This window comes from Schistocerca piceifrons, chromosome 7, assembly GCF_021461385.2.
Source record: "Schistocerca piceifrons isolate TAMUIC-IGC-003096 chromosome 7, iqSchPice1.1, whole genome shotgun sequence".
Taxonomy (NCBI): domain Eukaryota; kingdom Metazoa; phylum Arthropoda; class Insecta; order Orthoptera; family Acrididae; genus Schistocerca; species Schistocerca piceifrons.
The window spans coordinates 566180591-566191132 of NC_060144.1; positions in this window are offsets into that span (position 1 = coordinate 566180591).

A 10542-nucleotide genomic window follows, 5' to 3' on the forward strand; every position below is an offset into this window, starting at 1 on the left:
CGAATGAAGGGTAGAGCCACGGGTCGTAACACATATGAAATGTTCAAAGTGCCGTCATTGCCAACAAGAGGTGAGCGAAACGTGTAACCAATGGAACCCCATACCATCATGCCAGGTGATACGCCAGTATGGCGATGATGAATACACGCTTCCAATATGCGTTCACTGCGATGTCACCAAACACGGATGCGACCATCATGATGCTGTAAACAGAACCTGGATTCTTCCGAAAAAATGACGTTTTGCCATTCGTATACCCAGGTTCGTCGTTGAGTACACCATCGCAGGCACTCCTGTCTCTGATGCAGCGTCGAGGGTAACCGCCGCCTTGGTTTCCGAGCTGATAGTCCATGCTGCTGCAAATGTCGTCGACCTGTTCGTGCATCTGTTGACTCATGGATCGAGACATGGCTGCACGATCCGTTACAACCATGCGGATAAGATGCCTGTCATCTTGACTGCTAGTGATACGAGGCTCTTGGGATCCAGCACAGGGTTCCGTATTACCCTCCTGAACCCACCGATTCCATATTCTGCTAATGGTCATTGGACCTCGACCAACCAGAGCAGCAATGTCGCGATACGAAAAACCACAATCGCGATAGGCTACAATCCGACCTTCATCAACGTCGGAAACGTGACGGTACGCATTTCTCCTCCTTACACGAGGCATCACAACAACGTTTCACCAGGCAACGCCAGTTACCTGCTCTTTGTGTCTGGGAAATCGGTTGGAAACTTTCCTCATGTCAGCACGTTGTAGGTGTCGCTACCGACACCAACCTTGTGTGAATGCTCTGAAAAGCTAATCGTTTACATATCACAGCATCTTCTTCCTGTCGGTTAAATTTCGCGTATGTAGCACGTCATTTTCGTGTTGTAGCAATTTTAATGACCAGTAGTGTATTTTTGAAATGGGCATACGCAGGTTAAAGAGACGGTCGAAATACTCATTTTAAGCCCCTGATACGCTTTTATTCAAATTTATACACACATTGTTAGTTACGATCTGGAAAGAGAAACTGTGGATGTAAGAACTGAGAACCACCAGCCTCCTATTGGGGTGGTGCTGACAACTTCGAGAGAGGTAGGAGAAGAGGAAATGGACAGACACAGAAGGGTAAGTAGGAGATGTCCAGACAGGGAGGGGGAAGTAGGAGATCGTCAGACAGGGAGGGGGAAGTAGGAGATGGGCAGATAGGGAGGGGGAAGCAGGAGATGGCCAGACAGGGAGGGGGAAGTAGGATATGGGCAGACAGAGAGGGGGAAATAGGAGATGGCCAGACAGGGAGGGGGAAGTAGGAGATGGCCAGACAGGGAGGGGGAAGTAGGAGATGGCCAGACAGGGAGGAGGAAGTAGGCCAGACAGTGAGGGGGAAGGACGAGACAAGCAGAGGTGGGGAGGAAGGGAGATGGAAAGAGAAAGGGAAGAGGAAGAGATGGACAGAAACAGAGGGGCGAGGACGGGGGGAAGCAGGAAGTGACTGATTGGAATTAATATGTAACCAGGCAACACTGGGTGCTCAGTGGGCTTACTTAAAATATGATTGTTTAGCGGGCCAGTTGTGTAGCGATAAGATGGCTGAGGGTCTGTCAGAGGAGAAACGTAGCGTGCCGTGCTCTGAACACGACTGTGCGAGGGATAGCCACTGGGAAGGTGTAGGAGACTGGGAGACACCCAGTCACGTTGAAATGAACATCCTGGTACACGGGTGAGGCCAGGTCGTGGGACGAGAAACACCCTCAAAATATCACACCGGTACCTGCGCTGCAGTCTGAATTACACCTTCCACTCACTGCGGGTTACACACCTTACTGCATGGTCGGTGCGCTCCTCTGCTTTTAGGATCCTTAGGAAGAAAAGGCAAACTCGCAACTCGTCGGGTCACACTGCACGACTGGAGCCAGCTAGTGACTATTCCGTGAGCTGTTTGGTCCGCTGAAGACGTGTATCTTTATGCGCTTCTGTGATCCATGGTCTTTCGCGAGGTCACCCAACTGCAAACGTCCGCTGCATACAGTTCCCTCTGCAATGTTCGCTCGCAACGTGTTCGAGATGGACCTGTATTCACCGACAAGGAGACCATACGTCAGTCGGATTATTTTTTTTTTATATATATATTTATGGTGTCTGAAGTTCGGAACTCAAATACAACTCTCCCAAAGCATTCGATGCAACTCTCAAAAACACTCGAAAAATCGACTATGAAGTATTCCTAACGCCTTAAATACACTGGAACAAGGTACATTTGAATCAACTGTTTGCGTAGCTCTGCGGTAGAATACTTGACTGCTACGTGCAAGGCCACGCTTCAATTCCCGCCTGTCGTAAAATTTTAAATAAAGTGCACGGTTTACGAGCATTTCTGTGAAGTGTAAAACACATAGCTATGGAAAGAAAATTAAATTGGAAAGTTTTTTACAGTTCAAAGAATGTGTATTAACTATGTTTTATAATAGAGCAGTAACAAAGAATTTATATTTACATTCAAAGCTGTGTTTTTGTGCGCAACATCCAATTACAAATGAGAAGACGTGCATTTTTTGTAAAACTGACAGATATGTGTTAATTGGCATGTATTTGTTGATTTCCAATTTTAAATTACGTAGGTATTCGAACTGACGAAAAAAAAAATAATAATAATAACCGAAACTTGACTCGAATCCGGCGATTACCGGTCTCGAGGGCCACATTTTTTTCGTCATCTTTATGTATCTTACTCTTCACTTGAATGCTCGTAGAACATGTACCTATGTTTAAAAATTTGCATCGGGTGGTGTCTACCAGACAACCACACTGACTCGAAAAATCGACCTTATTTCAGTGTATTTTTTAGAGTTTCAATAACTGCTTTGGCTGACTGATTTATGAGTTCAGAACTTCAAACACCATAAATAAACAAAATCAGAAAAATCCGGTTGCCGTGTGGCCTCCTCGTGAGAATGGGAAATCTGATCGGGTTTGAGACCGACCGTCGTTGACAAGGGGCGACGGTAGTCGATCTTTCCTCAGCTGTTCTTGCGCTGTGCTAAATGGCACAACAGAAGTAATATTCGGCGTTCCCCAAGGAAGTGTTACAGGCCCTCTATAGTTCCTGATCTATATTAACGACATAGGAGACAGTCTGAGTAGCCGTCTTAGATTGTTTGCAGATGATGCTGTCTTTTACCATCTTGTAAAGTCATGAGGTGATCTAAACGACTTGCAAAATGATTTAGATAAGATATCTGTATGGTACGAAAAGTGGCAGTTGACCCTGAATAAGGAAAAGTGTGAAGTTATTCACACGAGTACTAAAAGAAATCAGCTAAATTTTGATTACGCGGTAAGTCACACAAATCTGAGGGCTGCAAATTCAACTAAATACTTAGGGATTGCAATTACTAATAACCTAAATTGGAACGATCACATAGATAATATTGTGGGTAGAGCAAACCAAAGACTGCGATTCATTGGCAGAACACTTAGAAAGTGCAACAGGTCTACCAGAGAGAATGCTTACACCACGCTTGTCCGCCCTATTCTGGAGAATTGCTGTGCGGTGTGGGATCCGCATCAGGTGAGACTGACGGATGACATCGAAAAAGTACAAAGAAGGGCAGCTCGTTTTGTATTATCGCGTAATAGGGGAGATAGTGCCACAGACATGATACGTGAATTGGAGTGGCAATCATCAAAACACAAGCGTTTTTCGTTGCGACGCGATCTTCTCATGTAGTTTTCTCCTCCGATTGCTAAAACATTCTGTTGGCACCCACACTACATAGGGAGATATGATCATCACGATAAAATAAGAGAAATCAGGGGTTGCACAGAAAAATTTAAGTGCTTGTTTTTCCCGCGTGCCGTCCGAGAGTGGAACGGTAGAGAGACAGCATGAAGGTGGTGAACCCTCTGCCAGGCACTTTATTGTGAATAGCAGGGTAATCACGTAGATGTAGATGTGGTACAGCTGGCCTTGGTGGTCGAGCGGTTCTAGGCGCTACAGTCTGGAACCGCGCGACCGCTGCGGTCGCAGGTTCGAATCCTGCCTCGGGCATGGGTGGGTGTGTGATGTCCTTAGGTTAGTTAGGTTTAAGTAGTTCTAAGTTCTAGGGTACTGATGACCCCAGAAGTTAAGTCCCATAGTGCTCAGAGCCATTTGAACCATTAGATGTGGTACAGCGGGCAGTCCGCGTCGACAGTCGGACAAATCGGGCAGCTTCATTTGCGGTGTGGTCGCGGGGACTCCTAAGCACAGTAGCTCGTTTCTGCCATTCTGGCGACTCTCCACTGCGCTGGTCCCGTACAGCCGAGTGGCGCGTTCACACCACTTCCCTGGCGTGACGTCAGCGGTGGAGGCCGAGGCGCAGGAGAAAGACGGGCCTGGCGCGTACGTCACAGCACGTGACACTACAGGTCTTAGGAGTGGCAGCAGCCTCTCCTGCGGGAAGCGCGTAACTGTTTCGGACGAGTTTAATGACCATAAACTACACGTTTAAACGCGTGCGAGATGTCGATAGCACGCGAAAATTTTAAGACCTGTAGCGAGCCCCGCACGGAACCGAGCGTTCGCTACGTCGGCACGCGGACCGTGCATCCGAACGTTGAGCGTGCCGAGTTTCTGACGTCATAGCGTGGAACAGCGCGTTCGGGGGTCTTTCCGAACGTGCAGAGCAATATCTGGCATGTCAGATATTCTGAGCGTGCGTCTGAGTGTTGACCAATGAGATGGCACAACGCCACCTACGTCACACGCACGCCGTCTCCCTTGAGTATAAGAGTTGTGAGGTGCCATTCAAGCCTATAAGTATATATGCCGTTTATGAGCACCAGCAAATTTAGAATCACTGGAAAATCCGTTGTTAACTATGTGATTCGTTCCAATAAAATAATGAGAAACATCATATTCATGGCAAAAGAATTGTTGTAACTTGCGTATTGTCAGAGTAGGCTATTTTAAGGCAGTGACACACTGAAGATCCACCCAAAACGCAATGTTCTTGGTACAATTTGTTATAATTAAATTTAATCTTATCTACGATAAGGTTTTCTGCAAGGGGTAACATACTGTGATTAGTTACAAGGCGCGTGTTGTTGGTTTAGCGTAATGAGTAGCATCACTGTCTTGTATTGAGTTGTAGGTTGGAGTGGTGGTTCGTGTCTTGATACTCGTAATTTTTATTTCCGAACATGCATTGTTATTAGGTTCTGATACTTTATTATTAGTTTAATATAAGTTGTTGTTGTTGTGGTCTTCAGTCCTGAAACTGGTTTGATGCAGCTCCCCATGCTACTCTATCCTGTGCAAGCTCCTTCATCTCCCAGTACGTACTGCAACCTACATCCTTCTGAATCTGCTCAGTGTATTCATCTCTTGGTCTCCCTCCACATTTTTACCCTCCAGGCTGCCCTCCAATGCTACATTTGTGATCCCTTGATGCCTCAGAATATGTCCTGCCAACCGATCCCTTCTTCTAGTCAAGTTGTGCCACAAACTTCTCTTCTCCCCAATCCTATTCAACGCCTCCTCATTAGTAACGTGATCTACCCACCTAATCTTCAACATTCTTCTGTAGCACCACATTTCGAAAGCTTCTATTCTCTTCTTGTCCAAACTATTTATCGTCCATGTTTCACTTCCATACATGGTTATACTCTGTGGTGTCACCGCCAGACACCACACTTGCTAGGTGGTAGCTTTAAATCGGCCGCGGTCCATTAGTACATATCGGACCCGCGTGTCGCCACTGTGTGATCGCAGACCGAGCGCCACCACAAGGCAGGTCTCGAGATACGGAATAGCACTCGCCCCAGTTGTACGGACGACGTAGCTAGCGACTATACTGACGACGCCTCGCTCATTTTCAGAGCAGATAGTTAGAATAGCCTTCAGCTAAGTCAATGGCTACGACCTAGCAAGGCGCCATAGTAATTGATAGTTATCGTATGAATTGTCTCATCAAGAACGCTGTATACAAATGATGGATTAAAGTTAAGTATTCCAGCAGCTACGTACTTTTCTTTATAGCATTCATTAAGTATCCTGTTTCAGACCATCAAGTCCGCCTCCTTGCTTAATGGCCGCCTCCCTTAAATAATGTGCGTAGTGTTGGCAATCTGTCAACACTACACACTCCATAGAAATACTTTCAGAAACGACTTTCTGACACCCATTAAGTAAACAGTGTGATTTACGAAGTAGAAACATCCCTCAACTGCCGCTGGAGTGTGTTGCGATCACGTATACCACGTTGGGGCCCACGTGCCGTATGCACAAATAGCATCGTTCCTGAGCGTTCGGCAGCACGTTCAGCTTGGCAGGCTCAGCGTTGACGTTCGACAGCACGGTCCGTGTGCCGACGGCCTTATTGTGGCGGACAAGACTACTAGTGTGACGTCACGAGGTCGTCGCGGGGCCCGTATCTCTCGTGGGGCCCCGGCGGAGGCCGACGCGCGCCACTTTCACGGATGGCAGGCGAGCAGCGCGCTGTCTCGAGGCGGCCAGGGCAGCAGACGCCGCCGGCTCGGGTTGACGGCCCTGTGGGAACGGCGGCGCGGCTGATGAGGAAGTGGGCCTGCCGCCTCTCCACGGCGCGGCGCTGCCCTTGTGCCGCTCCTGCTGCTCCTCCTCTCCTCGGTGACGCGGCTGTCCGTCAGACGCCGACTGCCGCACGGAGGGTGCGTGGGCGGCGCTGCGCGCTGGATGGGATGATTGCCGAATGAGCGCCAATTGCGGCGAGAGAGCAGGGCTGGGGCTGGGGCCGGGGCCGGCAGCGCCCTGGAGCGCTGGAGCGCTGGAGCCAGTGTGAGGACATGCCCGGCGCCGCGAGCACGCGACCGCCGCCGCCACTGCCGCCACCGCCGCCGACGCCGCCCCCGCCGCCCCCGCCGCCCGCCACTCCGCCTCACAGCGCCCGGTGAGTCCGGGGCCGCCGACGCTGGCCGGCGTCTCCCCCACCTGTAGCGTGCATCGGCGAGAGCCGTGTTGTAATGAATACTCCTACGCCTGCATCTACGAGCCTACTACGCCAGCCACCTTACGGTGTGTGGCGGAGGGTACGTTGTGTGCCAGAGTGGCTCCCCTCCCCGTTCCAGTCGCTGGCAGGCCTCCGTATGGGCTCTAATCTCTCTAATTTTATCTTAACTGTCTTTTCGTGAGAGGACCGAAGAGGACCTCTCGTGGGAGGGTACGCTCCCGGAACTAACAGCCGTCGTCGTGCAGAACGCTTTCTTACAGTGTCTGCCACTGGAGCTTGCTACACGAACCTGTAACGGAACGCGATGCTCTTCTTTGGATTGTAACCTCCGCGCTTACTACTCGGTTAACGCTGTAATATGACCGTGCTCGCGTACGCCCAATGAACTTGATTTCGGATGAGACTACCGTCTCCGAAGAAAATGTTGCCTGAAGAGGTTGAGAAAATCAGCCAACCGTTTTCAAAGCAAAGGTTTATTAGCCCTTGACTTAAGTTTCGATATTTCTAAAAATATCAAGTTTCCTTTAATTTACGTCTATGGACACAAACGTTTTCTTAACAGATTACCGGTTTCGGTCTACAATGACCATCATCAGATCTGCAGCAAAAAATTGGAAAAAACGTAAATACACTCGCAGATTATCTACAGCTTAAACGTATCTGCTTCAGGAAGGGGCCTTGTTACACCACATTCTTCTGAATAAGATATTTTTAGAATTATGGACACCCAGGTCAAGGGCTAATAAGCTTTTGTTTTGCAACCTATTCTTCAGATTTACACAGTTGCTGCTTCGCAGCCATTTTAAAATTTGACCTGTTATCGAACTGGCGTGTACAACAAGACTTTCCAATATATATAGGAGTGGAATATATACATATATATATATTCCACTCCTGAAGATTCGATTTTTTTGGATTAAAACAGTGCCATCACTCACATAAGATACGAAGCGAAACGAGGTAGTCCATCACGAATCTAACTGAAATAATACACAAATTAATTAATGCGGTCGCCAGCCCGATTTCGGACTGTCTGCCCACTATCTGATCAATAATTCTGACAGCACTGAATATGTCATCGTTTGTCTGCATGTCTCGCACATTTCCGACAGCACAATACGTTACGAAATAATGATGATTAAAGAAAGGAACTGTCTGAATAATCTAAAACTCGGCTATGTTAATTTGGAGAAAGGTATCTGAACTCGTTATTAGAAGGTAAATGACTGGTTGGTAGTAGGTTTTCTGTTACGACAACAATTTACGTAATGTCTTAACGGTGCACTAGTTTCCTGGACAAGGCAAGCTAAGTATTTTGAATAGATTGTAATTAGTACGAAAATTTACTGGATCAAATAAGCAACTGTTGGCTTTCAACAGATTGATAACGCCGAAATAGGAATCAACAACAGCATTATTACAATGGAAACAGATACGAAATATTTTAATTTAATTTACTCTTTTCTTTAATTTGAGATTTTCACACTTACTCTAATTTTAGTTTGTATACTTTTTTGCCATCAATCAGTTAACAAGAAGGACTTTGCCTCTAAATATTATTGAACAACACTGATAACTTCTCGAGGCTTCATTATGCATTGCTTTCAGCTAAAATTTTAAAAAACAAACAACACTGGCAATATTTTTAACACTTCTATTTTATCTGTGTGAACAACGACACTCGGGTGTTCATCAACTGGAAAGGAATGCTGTCCTAAGTAGGTGACAATGACTGAGCATAATGAAAAGATCAGGTACCTACAATTCTTACGTAGAGCACTTATTACGGCAATAAATTTCACTGGACAATGCATCAGAATGTTTCTAACGTTAAAGAAAATAAAACAACTTTACAGTTCGTCGCAGATGTTAAGCCGTCGTTTCCGTTGTCGTCTACAATGCTCCCATTGATCCATGTAACATACCGGCGAACTTAAACTTTGACTCGCTGTGACCAGTTACGCGGTAGGATCGCGATGTTGCTGAACCCTCTCGCACCTGCACACATCCGCCACTTTCGTAAGGTACCTCATTTCTTCTTGATGGACTACATATCCACAGGATTCTTCCAATGAATCTCAGTCTGTAATCTGCCTTATCGTGATTAGTTTTATATCCTTTTTCCACTTTAAACCGTCTGCATACTACTAGGCACTTTCTGGACGTGACTGCTTCGAATTACTGTTTTGCAATCTTAAAAAAAACCATAATGATTCTTTCTGTCTGTGTGTTCGCGATACGTTACGTTTTTTTATGTTGAAGGTTAGCTGCCAATCCCTTCAGCAAACGTCGACCTTTTGTGGGCCTTCCTGCGATCCGTTACAATTTTCTAGTGTTGCGTTTTCAGTGTACACAACAGCATGATCCGTGAAAAGCCTTCTTGGACTTCCAACGTTACCTACTATGTCTTTTCAGTACACTGCGAAAATGATTGCGCCTATAGCACTGCCTTGAGGTACGTCCGAAGCTGCTTTTACATTTGAAGATTTCTCTCCATTCAGAATGACATTCTGTGTTCCCTTTACTAGAAACTCTTCGATCCAGTCACACAGCTGATCAGATGTTCCGCACTCTCGTATTTTGTTCACTAGGCGGCAGTTCGGTACTGTACCGAGCGCCTTACGGAAGTCGAGCAACGCGGCAATCGGCCTGGACGCCGGTGTTTACTGCTTTCTGTGTCTCGTGGGCGAACATGTCGAACTGGGTTTCAACACGATCGTTGCTTTTTGAACCGACGTTGATTCCTATAGACGAGAGTTTCGATCCCAAAAATTGTCATAATACACGTGCCTGAAACATGGTATAGAATCCTACAATAGACATACGTCAGAGATGTAGGCCTATAGTTTTATGCCTGTATTGACGACCTTTCTTGAAAACAGGATGAGATGTGCCTTTTTCCAATCGTTCGGAACGCTTCGGTCCTGGAGAGATCTACGCTACAGTTCAGCTGGAAGAGCAGCCGCTTCTTTGACATACTCTACGTAGACTCTCGTCAGGTCCAACGGCCTTTCCTCTGTTGACAGATTTCTGTTGCTTTTCCATCCTGCGGTGACTTATTTCGATATCTGTCATTCCGAAGTTCGTCTGACGATTTAAAGAATTTATTTCCAGGCAAGTAACTTCCTGCAAGGGAGCGTCTTCAGGTCACGGATGAACACCACGAATACAACAAGCTTGTGGAAAGTTCCCCGGCGTTAAATACGTAACTGATTCTCACTTGAATGTCTGCATCGTTACCGACGGTGGGATCTGCGCAGTCAGAAAGTATTTTCTTAAGTGGAAGGTTACAGCCTTCCTCACGGTGAACTTTATTAACGTTCATTACTCCTATGGTATACGTACAGGGTAATTCCGTGATGATGTTACAAACTTTCACCGATGGCGAAAAGGGTAAATGTATCAGTACGAGGTGTGGCTAGAAAAAAATCGGACTAGTACTGGTGAAACAATAAAACGAATGCAATAAGGCTGAAAGTCGCGTGGCCTGTCACGTGACTCTCGCTCCGCCTACTGCTCGAGTTTCATCTGCCTCCTGCACTCAGTCTGCCCGTGGCGTCTGTTTTAAGTAGTTGACGTTTT